Genomic DNA, 17,327 nt, shown 5'->3' with positions numbered 1-17,327 from the left:
CCAAGGCTGCATTTATTAATACAGAAAAAGAGCAGTAATATTGTAAAATATTTAAAATAACTGTTCTATTTTAATATATTTTAAAATGTAATTCATTCCTGTGATGGCAGAGCTGAATGTTTAGCTTCCATTTCTCCAATCTTCAGTGTCACATAATTCTTCAGAAATGTTCATAATACGCTGAGTTGGTGCTCAAGAAAAATTCTTATTATTAATGTTGAAAACAGTTGTTCTGCTTAATATTTTTGTGGAAAATGTTATACATTTTTTTCAGTTCTTTGAGGAATGGAAAGTTCAAAAGAACACTATTGATTTGAAATAAAATTTTGGTAGCAATGTAAAAGTCTTTACTGTCATTTTTGATCAATTTTATGTTAATCATTTCTTTTTGGCTTTAGAACAGTGACAATTGAAATAAATTATTTATAGTTATTTAATTTCATAATCAACATGTCTTTATAATATCCTCCTCTCTCTTCAATTCCCTCTAGTTGTTTGATCTTGTGCGAAGAGAGGAAATGCTCCTAAATATGATGAGAAGCGTGACGAAGAAAGGCCGCTCCATCTTCCTCACAGCTGTTCTGGCTATCATCCTAGTCTACCTCTTCTCCATTATAGGCTTCCTCTTCTTTAAAGGTGACTTCCTCATGGAAGTCGACCGCCTCCCTGCTTTAAGTAAGCATGAAGTGTACATGGCGCTCTTTGCTGTGGTGGCCTCCTATCTTTCCAGCTGCACATTATGTAGAACTTGTGGTTTTGGTCTTTTGTTTCATATTTCCCAAATGTTCTGCATGAATGAAGTCAATATCATGTGCTAATATGCACCCCTGCATATCGTATGTGTAAACAACTTGGTATGAGCATCACTAAAATGACTCTTTTAGAGAGATTACCACATCTGTGATGTATTCAGTATGTACATTATAAACGTGTGAGAGTGAATATTTGTTTGTGTGTATGTGTTTTTATGAACACATATGGCCATGTAGATGTGTTGAGGAGAGAGAGGACCAGCTAGCACATGGCACCTGTTGCATAACCCAGCAGTGGCCACACTCCCTTATGTAATCACTTCCTCTGTGCACTGCATCACTGTACAAGCACTGGGGACAGAAAGGGCACACACATACACGCGTGCACTGGAATACAACAAAGTTTAATAAAACATTTCAGTTGTGGCAACACAAAACGTTTGACTTCTGAATTGTTAGCACATGCTATGAAAACTGTAAAAACCCCCCAAAAACTGTATATAACTCATTTCTATTTGTTTGGTTTGTCTTTTAGAGAAGACAAATGTGAAGGAGTCTATGAGATGCCTGAGTGAGACCTGTTCTAACTCCCCTTTTACTTCTCACCACGGTAAGTCACAGTTTTTACAGTGGCCCCAAACAATTTCTGGACACTTAGGTCACACATAAAATGTATGTCCTTGAAATAGACAAAAAGAAAAATGAAATATAGTGAACTTTTCAACCAAAACATGTCACTAAAAGAATCTTGTAAAAGCTTTTTAATTAAATTTACAATAATAATGATTAGAATTAAAATTTATTTGGACACCCAGTGGTTTTCAACTTTCTGAGGAGAATTTTATTTTTATTTATTTATTTATTTTTTGCACAGTTGCCACTAGGTTTAATATATTTTGCGTAATGTTTTGGTGATTTAGGTGTTACTTAAGTACTTTTTAGGGCCACAGTTTACCATATAGATCCATAAACCAAACCATGAAATGGTTTGAGAAGCATGATGTCTACTGTGTGATTTCCATACAGCTGTGCTTGTGTATCATTAGGCTGTAAAATATTGTACTTTAATTGTTTTTTAATTGATTTAAGTGTCATATTGTGAAGGAAATCAAGAATAATTCAGCATTTACTGTGTAGCACTGCAGTTTCTCTTTTAATTTCACCTTTCAGCTGAATGTTCTTGCATAATCTGCAATAGTGGTGACATGTCTTGTGATTTGCATGTGCATGTGTGTTTATGGTTTTCCTAAGTGTTTGTTTGTAAAGGGCTGGTCCTGAGTGTCTGGTATAGAGGTTAAAGTGCTGAGATGACCCGTGATAGTGTGTATGTGTGTTGAGGAGATGACTCATGTGCTGCTTTGTTCTGCTTTGCCCTGTGAGTCTTTAAATATCACCTGTTTTTCTAGATATCAACACGTGCGCTCTCTTTCTCTCTCACACTCTCACCCTCTATCTTTCTTTTGACCTCTGTGGTCTCTCTGTGTCCCTCACTTATTCCTTACTTGCCTTTCCATGCTCATTCCTTTGATCTCCCTGTCTATCTTGCTTCGTGTCTATTCTTAATCAGTTTTTTCTTTATATGTATATATATTACAGTGTATACTTTTAAACCTTATATATACTGTATGTATGTGTGTGTATATATGCATAACTGCATATATATATATATATATATATATATATATATACAGTTGAAGTCAAAACTTTACATGCACCTTTCAGAATCTGCAAAATGTTAATTATTTTACCGAAATAAGAAGATCATACAAAATGCATGTTATTGTTTATTTAACACTGACCTGAATAAGATGTTTCACTTAAAATGTTTACATATAGTCCACAAGAGAAAATAATATATAAAATTGAATTTATAAAAATGCCCCCGTTCAAAAGTTTACAGACACTTGATTCTTAATACTGTGTTGTTACCTGAATGATCCACAGCTGTTTTTTGTTGTTGTTTTTTGTTTAGTGATAGTTATAGATTAACTATCTATATTTTGTATTTTGTATGATCCCTCTTATTTTGGTAAAATAAATAACATTTTGCAGATTCTGAAAGGTGTATGTAAAGTTTTGACTTCAACTGTATATATACACACAACTTGCACGTACAGTGGAGTCCACTAGTGAAAATCTCTAATATGGATTTAAAAGAAATAGAGGGATGGAATGATTGATGAATTGATTGATTGACTGAAACTAATGTATCAAATCTTATGTTTCTATATGAATAAAATGTCAATTCTATATGTATAGTGTTAGATCTGAATAGATTATTGTAAATCTAAATATTTGAATAATTTGGTTGAATATGTAGTTATGAATTTGAATAGATACAAATCGAAATAAATGCGTAAATAAATATTTACAAAATAAATGTATAAGTAAAAATTCTAAACATAATATGAATAGATAATTATGTATCTAAATATATTGAATAGGGGTGGCTCGATACCACTTTTTCAGAACCGATCCTCATCCGATACCAATAGTATTGGCAGTTTTTTTTTTAATCAATGTTGAATTATACCTCATACCTCAATGTTTGTTGACCTGATCATGACTTTTTTTTTGTTACACACAATCTACTAAATATAGACAACTTTATTGTAAATAAAAACAACAAATGAATGCATATATTATTATCATCTATGACAAAAATACTATTACTATATATACTAGGTTAGTGGATAATTCAGTAGCAAAAGTTACTCTAGAAAAATGAGTGCACAATTTGTTACATAAATATGTAAAGTAAAATTCGAAATATTTATAGTTAATATTCTGAATAGATAATAATATCTAAAGAAATGTGTGTGTGTGTGTGTGTATATATAATGTATATGTGTGTGTCACAAATGCTTGAAACTGTTATTTTATCAGTGCCTGTAAATTTTTGTGTGTATGTTCATCCCAGTGGAAGAAGAGGATAAAGATGGTACAGAGCGCGTGTGTGACACCCTGCTGATGTGCATCATTGCGGTTCTGAACCACGGGCTGAGGAACGGAGGAGGAATCGCAGATGTTCTGCGCAAGCCCTCCAAAGAGGTGAACAGAATATCATCAACGCAGCACACTGAGACATGAGATACGCCAATAAATCCTTTCCAGCATCACTAATACTGACAGTATAATCCATGTTTAAAGTTGTGGAATCTGCAGGCATCTGTACATCATGCTTTTACAGACCCCTGCATTCGGTTATACTCTCTCTGAGCATCTGTCTTTATGCTTTGAAGGGTTGCAAAATCAGTCACACCAGCTTCAAAGGGTCTATTTTAGGGATGATTGAAAACTGTGGATCAATAATAGATAAAAAACTGTATTTTTTTTTAGTACTTCAGGTCTTTTTTTGTAAAAATTGCTTTTAAAGATAAAGCATATATAATATATAAAGTATAGTATCAGTATATACAGTGTCTGTGTATATATATATATATATATATATATATATATATATATATCTTCATTTATAACTCCCTTACTGTTGCTCCTCAGGAGCCCATGTTCCCGGCACGTGTCGTGTTCGACCTCTTGTTCTTCTTCATTGTCACCATTGTGTTGAACCTCATCTTTGGTGTGATCATTGACACTTTCGCTGACCTGAGGAGTGAGAAACAGAGAAAGGAAGAAATTCTGAAGACCACCTGCTTCATTTGTGGTATGTTATGTTTGAAGGGAACATATATTGAGAAACAGAATTAGTTAACAGAGGCTAGCCAATCATAACAGTGATCCTTTCAGTAAAACACAATATTTAGTGAAGTGAAGTGAAGTGACATTCAGCCAAGTATGGTGACCCATACTCGGAATTCGTGCTCTGCATTTAACCCATCCAACGTGCACACACACAGCAGTGAACACACACACCGTGAACATACACCCGGAGCAGTGGGCAGCCATCTATGCTGCGGCGCCCGGGGAGCAGTTGGGGGTTCGGTGCCTTGCTCAAGGGCACCTCAGTTGTGGTATTGAGGGTGGAGAGAGTGCTGGACATTCACTCCCCCCACCTACAATTCCTGCCGGCCGGGGACTCGAACCCGCAACCTTTGGATTACAAGTCCGACTCTCTAACCATTAGGCCACGACTTCCCCGATTTATCAGAATGTCTAAGCTGCCACATAAATATTTTCAGTGAATCTTTCCACTGAATCAATGAATCTTGTAATCCTAAATTAGTATGATTATTTAGGAAATTGGTGTGAATCAAAAGTATATAAAAAAAAAAATCATTGTCCTGTTATTACAAATGACTGGAATATCAATTTGAAAAGTTAAATTGGGAAAAAAAATACAATATAGAGAAAATACTAAAATTTTGGAAATCCTGTAATAAGTTGAGTGCTATGATGAAGTGTAAGATTTCAGTCTATTCCACATGCAGAAGTTACTTTAAAGTTACAGTAGCAAAAACTCTTATTCATAAGGGTCAGAGTGAGGCTGGAAAATTGTCCAATAAAACTAAATATTGTTTTAATGCAAAAAATAAAATGCTACAAAAGTGTAGAATATAGCCCCTTTAAAAAACAGCTCTTTTTCAACATCTGCACAGCAGCGTACATCTTAGAATGGCTTGGAACTAGCCGGTGGGGCGGCTCTAAGCAGATGTCATGCCCTGTCACATTCTGTTACTCTGACTGCCTTTGAATTTGTATATGAGGACTGTGACAGGGCTTTTTATTTGATGGATTCAACCATGATCATGGTGACATTTACTCGACTAAGGAGGACATAAAGTCTATGTTAGAGTATAACTGATGTGGGAGAAAGTTTTATAGTGACAATAAACGGTGAAATACCATGAATAAAACAACTGATTTTGATAGACAGAGTTGGTTCTTTCTTTGAGGAACCTTTAATTTTTATTAATTTTTATTATCTGCTCGTCTTTAGGCCTTGAGAGAGACAAGTTTGATAACAAGACCGTGTCGTTTGAGGAGCACATCAAGCACAACATGTGGCACTATTTGTACTTCCTGGTCTTGGTGAAGGTAAAGGACCCCACCGAGTACACGGGCCCTGAGAGCTATGTAGCCCAAATGATTAAGGTTAGTTCATTGCCACATTTGGTGCCATGATACATTGACCCCTAAAATGTATTTGGACACAATCTGATTGTCATGTTCATAGTTAATGTGATGTGTGAAAACAGGTTCACACTGGTGTTCCATCAGAGTAAACACACATCAACTATTACTTACCACACCAGTTGGTGAAACGTGAATAGGGAAGCTTGTTTCCACAACGTGAGAAAAAAATATAAAAATAAAGAGAATTGCTTTTTATCTTTTTATTTTTTTTTACGTAGAATTCTCTTTTTCATATAATTCAGAAAAAAAACTTCAGAATTGTGAGATAAGCTTAGAACCACAATTCTGAGATAAATTTGCAATTAGAGAAGTCCAATTTAAGACATAAACTGCAATTTGATTGCGAGAATAGTCAAAATTGTGAGATGTAAATTCTGAAATATAAATTCAGCTTAAATTCTCAGAATTGTGAGATGTAAACTCAGTGTATAACTTGTGATTGTGATATATAAATTTGTAGTTTTTAAACAAAGTCATAATTGTGAGAAAAAGAACTATGAATTTGAATTATGTAATTTTCTTATGTAATGCAGTGAAATTCAGACGTTTCAAATGTCCAAATGCTAATCAGCTTCTTTTCAGGAATGTTGTTTGTTGCGTCTCAGTCAGTAATGTCTGTGCCAATTTGTCTGACATCATTTGACTGTATTTTTTTTACTCAAGTTGTAATTCATGAGTAATTAATTAACAATGTGTCAACTATATGTCATTAATTCATGAATAATATGTATATAAATATTAAAAAACTTAAAGGGGTCATATGGCGTTGCTAAAAATAACATTATTTTGTGTATTTGGTGTAATGCAATGTGTTTATGCGGTTTAAGGTTAAAAAAAACCATTATTTTCCACATACTGTACATTATTGTTGCTCCTCTATGCTCCGCCTTTCTGAAACGCGTCGATTTTTACAAAGCTCATCGTTCTGAGAAGCGAGGCATGCTCTGATTGCCCAGCTATCCAGTGCGTTGTGATTGGCCGAATACTTTATGTGAAATGGAAATGTTGAGCCCCTTACCATGTTGTGATGCCGTGTCCCGGCGCGACGATACAAAACAATAAAACCCATTATAAATGAGGGATTTGTTGCATCCACTGGGGACATAATTACTAATTATAATGACTTATACTGTCTTTTTATGCATTGCATCGCGCCGTGTAAACATTACCATGTCTACATTTGTGATCGGAGAAATTACAAACAACAAGCACTACTCTACACTGCTCAAAACTCGTGTTTGAATTGCCAGTGGCAAATTCTTTAAATAGAGCCTGTATGTACGTTTTCTTGAGTCAGAAGCGCCGGACTGTCCTTGCAAAGCTGGAATTGCTCCACGTTATAGAAACAGCCTTTGTGCAAGCCAGCATTGTAGGCTACTCTTCCAGGTTCAGGAAATAATCTTCCGTAAAATGCGCTGCACACACTCTAATATTTGGGTTGAACTGTTCTGGAACAGTTTTGTAAATACAACTTAACCACTGATTTCTAATTGTGTCCTCTTTTGGAAGCCCAAACTAAGTACTTTCGCTTTCACAACGAAACACAGCGTCTCCAGGACATGGCACCGGCGGCAGCAACAATACTACAGCGAGAATAATAGATGTTTTGCAAATCTCCCCACACTGTGACGTAGACATGTGGGGGCGTGTTTGAATGAGCCCTTTTAGGTGGGCGTGGTCGAGTATTAACCTTTATAAAGAATATCTCTTTAGTTTGAGACTTTAGTCTTTGCAACTTCAGGGATCTTATCTATGCACAAACAGCTTGTAACACTCCAAAGAGAAAGGAAAACTTGAAATCACATCATATGACCCCTTTAATGGTACAATGAATATAATATAACTGAATTCTTGTTTGCATTGTCATTTTTGACATTGTTAGCATTGACAAACCAAGGACTAGCTGGGAAAGTGTTTTTGTTTGTTTGTTGGTTTGTTTATTAGTTTGTTTATTAGTTTGTTTGTTTCTGTGTGTGTGTATCTCTGTCGCTGACTCTGAGTAGACTGTCTTCAGTGGGCACCAGCAAAAGGAGACAGTGAACGTCCTTAAAATAAGAGTAAAATAAGAGAAAGACTCTCTTGATAGAGTTCCTAAAGTTTCTGTGTGTGTATGTGTGTACTCGTTTGTTTGTTTGTTTGTTTGTTTATGTGTGTGACCTTCTGTTTCTGCTGGTATCTCACAGAGCATACTGAAAGTAGTGTAGTAATTAGAACCCTTGTTAAGAGGGCTTCCTCTCTATGATAATGGGCCAAGTGGGCTAATGTTCATAGTGGAGGAGAGGAGAACAGGAGTCTGTGTGGTTTCATGTGGGAAACCTGTTATGTTTTGTGCAATAATGAATATTGCTCAAAAAGACTGATTTAATTGACTTGGCCCAAATAGAATTTGCACAATTTCGATTGTATTTACATGCATACATAAATACATACATATATACATAAATTTTGCAGCTGCTTAAAAAGCATCCCAGGACCACATGAAGAATTAAAGAAAAAATATAATGGTTGATTTGTTTAACATCATTGGTAACTACACATAATTGCCATACTTTTACTTGTTTTATTTTAAAATTTTGATAATGTTACTATTTAACCGTTATTCTAAAATGTAAAAAAGAATGAGTTCATGTGCCATGATTTCACAAATATGACTGGCAGTGCATATACAGTAACGTTCAAATGTTTGGTGTCAAACTTTTAATGTTTTTTAAGTTTCTTTAGCTCCCCAAGGCTGCATTTAAATTAAAATATTAATTTAAAAAAAGGTGAAAATTGTGAAATAATTAACAAATTCCTTCAACCATTCAATCTTCAGTGTCATGTGAACCTTCAGAAATCATTCTAACTTAAAAATCTTTGTAACGTTATACGTCTTTACTGTCACTTTTGATAAGTTTATAGCATCCTTGCTGAATAAAAATATTAATGTAAAATAAGAAAACAAAAATCTAAGTACACTGTTAGTGGCAGATGCAGATAAGCTGAAAAGGGCCAAAGGTTGCCCATTTTATCAGCCTGGCCAATAAAATAGCATGTTAGTAGACAAGTGTTTGTATCCTGTGGAAATCTACAGAGCTTTCTGCAGGATTCTGTAGGCCCAGATTCCATGAAGCTCTACTGATGACACGTAGAGTTCCATTAGTACTATATTAACTAATTACTGTGAGTTGCTGCAAACACAAGGGCCCTCATTAAAGCTGAGATGGGAGAGATGAGGCATGGGCGACGCATAAATAACACTTGTTTAGTTCCCTCAGTTTTTGTTCTGTCTCATAAGGATCTTCAGCTTTTGTAATGTAGCAGGCAGCAGGAAACAGTAACTGAATGCAAAATACTACAGTCTGGCTTTTAAATGAAGTGGGTGTGTGTGTGTGTGTGTGTGTGTGTGTGTGTGTGTGTGTGTGTGCACCTGGTATTTATCACGTCCTGGGGACCAAATGTCCCCACAAGGATAGTAATACCAGTAAATCTTAATCTTGTGGGGACATTTTTTGGTCCCCATGAGGAAACAAGCTTATAAATCATACAGCATAAAGTTTTTTGAAAATCTAAAAATGCAGCATGTTTCCTGTGAGGGCTAAGTTTAGGTGTAGGGTTGGTGTAGGGCAATAGCACATACAGATTGTACAGTATAAAAACCATTACGCCTATGGGATGTCCCCATAAAACATGGAAACCCAACATGTGGGTGTGTGGGTGTGTGTGTGTGTGTGTGTGTGTGTGTGTGGGTGTGGGTGTGGGTGTGGGTGTGTGGGTGTGGTTGTTTGTAGACTCCAGTCACCTGAAAACAAAACTAATGCAAATCTTTGCAAACCAGCTCACCCTAGCTTCGCTGCTCATATTCAAAGAGAAGAGTACAGCACAGAGTTTCAACTGCACGTTTACATTAAAGCAGGTGTGTGTGTGTATATGTGTGTGTGTGTGTGTGTGTGTGATTATCACTCACAGGCTGCTGGGAAGAGAGTGTGAGCAGGTACTGCAGCAGTCACAGCATTGTTATGTAACCCATATCAAGTGGCCTGCTATTAGCACAGCCTATCCTCACACGTGCTTTCCTGTCCCACACACACACACACACCTGCTACGCTGCTCATTATCACACAGTGAGTCAGGCGTCTCCTTGGCAACACCATCGTCATGCACTGTCGGCAGGAACGAGAATAAAAAAAAACTCCTCGGCCTCTAGACTTGTGATCAATGCGAGTTCAAAGGTCACGTATTCAGCGTTGGATACGCTTCTCCCAGCTGGGTGTCTCGGGGTGTGTATATGTGTGTGAACGGATGACTGCAGGAGTGCGTGTGCAGTGGCCAACCATGCTAATCAAACTGATTATTGCAATCGTGCTGCTATTTGCAGAGCCTGTTTGATGGCAGCACTCTTCCATTATAGAACAGCAGCTTTATGGTGATGAGAGCAGACACGTGATCGAACGATTATGCTGTCTGTCAGATGGGAAAAGAAGTTTAATGGCACTTTAATGACAGCTCAAACACCTTTCCCACACACAAGTCTGCAGCAGCGTTAATGTGCTGAAGCGTATATGTGTGTGTGTGTACATTTGCGAGATGTTAGCTGCTACGTTATAAGGTGCTATTTGTGATTAGTGTAATTTCTTTGACGTTAAAATATTTTTGTCTATCTGAGTTGCAGGTTAATTTCAGTTAATTTGGCTGTTTGCATACCCTACTGTTCAAAGGTTGGGGGTTGGTCAAATTTTCTAAATGTTTTTGAAAGAAGTCTCTTATGCTCACCAAGGCTGCAATTATTTGATAAAAAATACTGTAAAAATTGTAATATTGTGAAATATTGTTTCCATGAAAATGTTTAAATGTTTTCCATGTTAATATATTTTAAAGTGTCATTTATTTCTGTGATGGCAAAGCTTAATTTAATTAATCAGCAGCCATTACTCCAGTCTCTAGTGTCACATGATCATTCAAAAATGATCATTCAAAAACCATTCTAATATCCTGATTTGATGCTTGAGAAAGATTTCTTATTAGTATGAATGTTGAAAACACTTGTGCTGCCTAATATTATGCATTTTTTTGAATCCTTTAATGAATTGAAAGTTCAAAGGAACATCATTTATATGAAATAAGAATATTATATAAACATTATAAATGTCTCTTTGATCAGTTGTGATTGGTGTATTTGCTAAATAAAGTATGAATTTATTTAAAATCAGTGCTAGAATGGATATTTAACTTATAAATTCAATTCATTCAAAAATGTCATTATTCACCTCAGTTTATTCTAACCAATTACATAAATAATATTTCATAACATGTTTTTACTGTATTTTTAATTAAATAAATGTGACCTTATTAAGCAGAAGAGACTTCTTTCAAAAAATGTAGGAACATTTTACAGTATTTTAATTTGTTAACATTAGGTTAATGCATTAACTAACAATGAGCAATATATTTTACAACATTCATTAACCTTTGTTACTGTTAGTTGCTCATTTTAATGTTAGTTCACAGGGCATTAACTAATGTGAACAGATACAAATTTTGATCTTAATAAATGTTGAGATTGACATGAAGTCAAATGAATATAAATGTAGTAGAAGTATTGTTCATTGTTAGTTAACTAATGTAAAATGTTACCAGAAATCTTTCTGATCCCAAACTTTTTAACAGTAGTGCATATTCAATATATGAACCTGTTAATATTTGTCTTGTCTTGAGCTTATGTGGCAACAGGAAACCCCTTATCACTGAATGTTCAGTTTTTATTAATCGTGTATAATTTTATGATAAGTTATGATCAGTTGACCCTGACTAAACTCGCTCAATGGTGTCCAGGTTTCATGTCCTCATTTTGGCTTTCTATTTTTCCCCCCCGCTGGCTGGTCATAACAGTGATGTTTTCTTGTTTTTTAGCCCTCTTTGTATCCTTAGTGAAAAATGGGCTGATTCATGAGACTCAACCCCCCACAATCTACTCTCTGTTCATCCGTCCTCACTTCACCTATGTTTTCCCACTTCCTTTAATGTTTTTCATAGATTCATAATGCACCATTCCCTGGAACCAATTAGCAGCAATTTATTCCTAATTCTAATTTTCCCTTTCTTCCTATTTAAGATCCCATTGAAACCTTCAGCAAAACCGGACTGCTCTTTTTCAGTGAGTCACAGTGCCACAATTTGATGTGAAAGTGTGCTTGACCTTGTTCATGCGTCTGTTTCTTAGAAGAGCAGCGGGTTTATCCAGTGTGTTTTTCTTGGAAAGCCTCATTCCCTATCGTATAGCAGAGAAAAGCACTGTGTTCGAATCGGAAGATGCGCGTGCCTGGGTGTGTCACCTCGTGAGCGTGAGTTTCATGATTGTGTAAGGGAAGGAAGGCAGTCTTTTCCCACTTCTAATCATATCCTGGAACTCTCTGTGCACCTTGCAGCGCTCCTGTCAGATTGACTGTGAAAAGCACCTTACATAACTGCTGTGATGAGCCACCGCTCTGTTATCCCCCTCCTTATCTCACACACACCAGACTAGATAAACTCATATATACACACTAATCACACACACACTCACACACTGCAAATTGTAGAACGCAAACAAATATTTTGTACGTGAGCTACTGTGTGGGCACACACACTTTACAAACAGAATGACTCACTGTTATTATCTAAAACACACAAAAAAAACCTCTGACTGTGGTTCATTTGCATGACTACTTCCTTGTTTTAGAGCTATATTTGCAACCAGGGGTTTAAAGTGTCCAGATTTACCTCTATATGCTTTGGCTTTTGAAGGAAAAAGCTTGAGGGAGTTACAGCACACTGGCTTATATTCATGAGCTTGCTTTTTCAAGTAGATATGGGTCTTCATGGGTCATGTTGATCAACTTTGTCGTCCATGCTCTAGTCTAATCAGGCGATAATTCACAGCCATTTAACATTTTAACGTAGTCTGGGTCTCATTTTCTTATACCATGTTGACATCTGTCTAATTTGGATAGATTCAGCTTTTCAATCAAAGGAATTAATTGGATTTTAAAATATATTATAATAGAAAGCTGTTATTTTACATGGGAATAATATTTGACAAAGTTGCTTTTTTACTTTTTTTTTTTTTTTTTAAATAAATGCATCTTAGGTGAGCATGAGAGACTTTTCAAAAACATTTCAAAATCTTTTTACACCCTAAACTTCAACAGCAATGTAAACTTTCTGTGAAGCTTCCATCCACAACAGGATCAAAACAGATTTGCAACCCATTTTTGAGCCCTACCATTTCTTGGTGGCAACATGCTGTGCTTTAGTGTGCTACAGTCTTTGAGGCCTTTAACGGCAACTGTTATACAACAAAACTCTGCTGCGTCACTTGGACTGTAGAGTGTGAGACTGTCAGCAGGGTAAAACATCCTCCAGTAAGTTGTGTCGTTAAATCCTAGAGCCATTAAACCCACTTTTGTTACTCATTCATCACATTCAGCAATGATTTTGAAGACAAATACTCTTATACTTCAAATCACCTGCTGTGAGCGGTTTCTGTTATTATGTATATTCTGTGATTTTTTTATTTTTTTTCTTTCTTTCTCTGGGAACTGTTATTGTTTTGTAGTTTTTTTAGCGTAAATATTTGTTGAATATATCTGTTAAGAGCTGCACTTAACCCAGTATTCTATATATCACAAACAAAATTCACTTTTTCACCATTATTGTTTCTGAAATATTTTTCTATTAATTGTTTTTTTGTTTTAAGCTGAATATTCAGCAGCCATTACTCCAGTCTTTATTAGCCAGGTTTCCATTACAGATTTGTGCAAAACTTTTGCGATATTTTATAAATGTTGATTTAAAAACCTATTGGGAATTTCCATTAAGTGTAGTTAAGTGACTAAACGTAATTTTTTCCTCTTGTGATAAGTCATGGTGATGGATGTTCATAGGTTTACGTATATTGCAGCCGCCGCACTAGCTATTATTTTTAATTAAAGGAGATGTAGGCGTGTATCTTTAGTGAAGCAGCGTGGAGAGCTGCTTCTGGGACACTTCTGAAACATGCCACAGCGCAGCTGGTATAAACACAAGCATTGACTAGAGTGGCCGGTAGCTGTAACAAAGCCATAACGCAGTGTAAATAAGGGGTTATCCAAACATTAATGGATTAATCGCAAAGAAAGTGCTTTATACTTGAGAGCGGCCACGTATGATGTGTTTCTTGGAGGTTATAGTACATTAAAGAATGATCATGTGACTTTTACATACGGCAGGTATGTAAAATGAATGTAAAGTTCAAAGGAACAGCATTTATTTGAAAAAAATTTTTGTGACATTGCAAAAGCCTGCTGTCACTTTTGATCAACTTGCTTCCTTGCTAAATAAAGGGATTCATTTATTTGAAAAAATATAAAAAGCTTACTGAATTGAATGATAATGTAAATGTGTAAACTCCAGTATGTCTGGACCATGTCTACTGCAAAATAGTTAGATGTTATTTCATTTATAAGATGTTTTCCAAATCTGGATTGGTTTCCACAGATGAGGGCCATGTCTTTGGTAAGCTCTGAGGGAGAGAGCGAACAGAACGAGATCCGATAGCTGCAGGAGAGGCTGGACACCACAGACGGTCTCGTGGTTCAGCTGTCATCCCAGGTGTCTGAGCACCTAAAGAACAGGTAACATACAGCACGTCCAATGGGACAGCCCGGTTTCACAGAGCAAAGCAGTGTTTTTCCTCACGGGGCCTCTGAAGTGTTTACTATTAGGCCCTGCTGTGGAAGTGGGTCAGAGCAGGGGTGGGTAGCCCGGGGCCATATGGATGTTCCGGCTGTGTCGGATCACTGCCATCACCTGCCTGGCCCACATGTGATTCCACACAAACAGTTTAACCAATTCACATGACACAGGGAGAGGGGAGAGCTTTGGGTTCTAATGGGATGACGTTGGAAAGAAATTGCTACCCCATGGCTAATTTTTTTTAAGTTTCTCACTAAGGTCTGCATGTTTGTTTGACCTTAGACTTCAGATTTGAACTGTGCTCGAACGTAAACACACAGAAACTGCACAGTCATTGGGAATCGGCACTGATCCAAACCAGTGAGCCTGAAACAGTGGAACCAGAACAGTTAACCACGCTGTGGTGCCACTCACATCCTCCAGCGGTCCTTCTGATTCCTGGCGGTCACGAGGAGCGGGCTTACTGTAATTATCCTGGCAGCGCTGGATGTTAAATAACTTATTAAAGTGATTTCTTCTCCGACAGCCAGGCCTAATTAAACAGATCCTCCTCACCTCTCAGCTCAAGCCAGGCTGAGATCCAGCTCAGATGCAGTAGGCGAAATCTGAACTTGTCATGTGTTCAGACAAACAGACTCTCTCTGATTCAGTGTAGCACAGTGTGTTCCACCTCCGTTTTCTTGCTTGGACTGTTTACTTGTAAGTTCCTTCTCTTTCTCTGGAACGGCCATGAGGTCAAAAAAATACATGTTGGTTCAAAAAAGTGACCCATGGAATAAGAGATCGTTTTGATATTAGTGCAAATGACTATGTTGTAAAGGAATAATTCAGGCAAAAATGAAAATTGTCATTATCATGTTGTTCCAAACTTTTTTTATCCGTGGAACATAAGATATTTTGAAGAATGTTGGTTTTCAAACAGTTTGTCTATTGTTTTAAACAGACATTGTGAGTGTAGATATGACACTGTAAAATGGTGATTATGGAGACAAGTTTTGAAACAGAATAAATGTGTCTGTGCTGTCACATTAGCAAAATTTCTGTGAAAAAAGTCTATTGTCTATTGTCAGAGGAGTAGGAGTAGCTTTCTGTTGGTCAATACGACAAATTCTTGAAAATAACTTGGAAAATGAATTAATTAAATTTGCATGAGAAACTTTTTCAAAGTGACTAGATATTGCCCACATGCTTTCACTGCACAACCATAATTGTAAATGTCTTCAGAAAGAAGATCTGTGAAATTTACAGTAAAAAAGTGGCAGCTTTGGTTACTAGAATTTTACTGTAAAAAAAAAAAGTAGCAGCATTTACGGATTGAATTAGTTAATTTACTGTTAAAATCCTAAATTTACAGTTAAAACATTTAAAATATAATGATAACCACCTTACAAACAGGTGGTGGAGAGAAAGCCACATGATTCAATCAATCTATTTTTTACTCAGAAATTACATTAATGATAATTTTTTAATTCTTTTCAAATATCAAATTGGAAGATTGTGTATGTAATTATCATTTATTTATTTAATTTTTTTATAATATTGTTAAATTATTGTATACAACTCATTAAATTATTATTGTCAAGACTATTTTAAATCTTGTTACCAATCTAAAATGTATATAGTAAGGGTGCTCCGATTGATCGGGTTCCGATCATTATCGAAATAATTGCTTTGGGATGTTTGATCGGTGGTCTCTAAAAAGGCCGATCTCATAAACCGATCTCAAGCTGATGAAAGGTTTGGCACGACATGCAGCAGCACCACCATCTCAAACTCTGTCTGACGCTGGTACAATAATGATAATGCTGATATTTATTCATTAAATAACATATTAAGTCATTTGAAACTTTCTGTGAGACAACGGTGTGAATCACTGCGCAAGCTCTCTTCCCCTCTCAAAATGCGCAAATGGCTTCAAATCACATCGTGTCTGAACTATAAGCTAGCTGCACAGTTGACAGGAATTGTCACTGGCACAATAGAGGCAGTGTCGCATCGTTATTAAAGTTTATAAATTGCTTTTCTTTTTAATTCTTGCCAGTGTTTAACTATTCAGCACTCGCGCGCTCTCCTGGAGACTGTACCAAAGTCTCTTTAAGACAAGTCCTTTCACTCAGCGGCCATCTTTGAAACGCCTCTCGGGCATCCAAGAGCAGCTCCTATCACTTTGTATTTGTGTTGCCAGGACACTTCTCCTTGAGGTGAGCTAAAATAGGGGCAGAATTTTTCTCTAACAGACACTTTAAGTCTGCTGCTGCTGTTGGCTCCCATTCTTAATACTGGCTTCAAAGAATCCTGGGAGTCACATGGAGAACTTCTTGCTGCATGGTCTTCCTCACATTTATTGCCATGAATCTGTAGGAAATTGTGCAGAATGCATGTGGCTTTCACAATTGCCTCTGCTTTCTCAGGTGTAACAGCCATCATCCGCCTATAGACTCGCCACTGATTGGAGAGTATGCCAAAGGCATTCTCTACCACTCTTTTTGCCCGGGACAAGTGATAATTATATACCCTCTTCTCTGTTGTGAGCTGCTGTCAAAGGGCCTCATCAGATTTATTTGCAGTGGGAAAGCTTCATCTCCAACAAAGACATGTGACATGTAGTGGTGTGTCCATTGGAATGCCAAGTTTTCCCTCTTTCAATCTTTTTTCCCAAAGAGGAACAGGAAAATACTCCTCCATCACTGTTTCTTCCAAAAGCTCCAACATCAATTACACGAAACAGATAATGTGCGTCAACTAATGCCAGAAGGGCAATAGAGTGTGTGCCCTTGTAGTTGAAATATA

General features: G+C 36.5%; 1 pseudogene across 1 annotated transcript in view; it reads left to right on the top strand.

The window, feature by feature from the left end:
• LOC306843023 (inositol 1,4,5-trisphosphate-gated calcium channel ITPR2-like) overlaps positions 1 to 17,327 on the top strand; it is a 92,585-nt pseudogene that overhangs the window by 72,467 nt on the left and 2,791 nt on the right. The window contains exons 49-54 of the transcript in view: positions 492 to 675; positions 1,288 to 1,362; positions 3,673 to 3,803; positions 4,254 to 4,416; positions 5,650 to 5,808; positions 14,290 to 14,476. The product of the transcript in view is annotated as an inositol 1,4,5-trisphosphate-gated calcium channel ITPR2-like (transcript). The remainder of the gene's footprint in view (positions 1 to 491; positions 676 to 1,287; positions 1,363 to 3,672; positions 3,804 to 4,253; positions 4,417 to 5,649; positions 5,809 to 14,289; positions 14,477 to 17,327) is intronic.

Source organism: Barbus barbus (assembly GCF_936440315.1).
Source record: "Barbus barbus genome assembly, chromosome: 23".
Taxonomy (NCBI): Eukaryota; Metazoa; Chordata; class Actinopteri; order Cypriniformes; family Cyprinidae; genus Barbus; species Barbus barbus.
The sequence above is the reverse complement of the archived record's forward strand: the minus strand, read 5'-3'. Positions and strand labels throughout refer to the sequence as shown.